Raw genomic sequence first — 523 nt, 5'->3', positions numbered from 1 at the left:
TAAAGAACTGTCCTTAATTTGTATTTGTTGCTTCCGTTCAGGACCCGGTGTAATTTAAATGGTGGTCTTTCTACTCAGCTTAAATTACTGGTTAGAGATCTTGGAGTCCTGGTTGATCCAGATCTATCTCTCAATGCTTACATAAGAAGTATTGTGTCATCAACAGAACATAGCCAAGCTTCAGAAGATGCTCTCCTTTCATGATGCGGAAAAACTAATATATGCCATTATAATTTCCAGACTGAGCTACTGTAATGCCCGCTTCCAGTATCGGCCCAATCCCAGTAAAACCTATATCCTGAGGTGTAGAGCCGGGTGAGGATCGGTGCCATTAGCTTTGGATGAACTGAACTGTCAGTGCCGTCACTCTGGCTTCATGCCCCCTTGTGGAACTGGAGTGCTGACATTTCAGGGCAGGCATAATGTGAAGCACCTTGACACAAGGTAATGTTGTGAAAATGCGCCATACAAAAAATATATTTAAAAAAAATATATATCAAAAATTGGACTGACTTGTTTAAGA

This window comes from Brienomyrus brachyistius, chromosome 1 (assembly GCF_023856365.1).
Source record: "Brienomyrus brachyistius isolate T26 chromosome 1, BBRACH_0.4, whole genome shotgun sequence".
NCBI classification, from domain to species: Eukaryota; Metazoa; Chordata; class Actinopteri; order Osteoglossiformes; family Mormyridae; genus Brienomyrus; species Brienomyrus brachyistius.
This window is presented reverse-complemented; position numbering follows the sequence as displayed.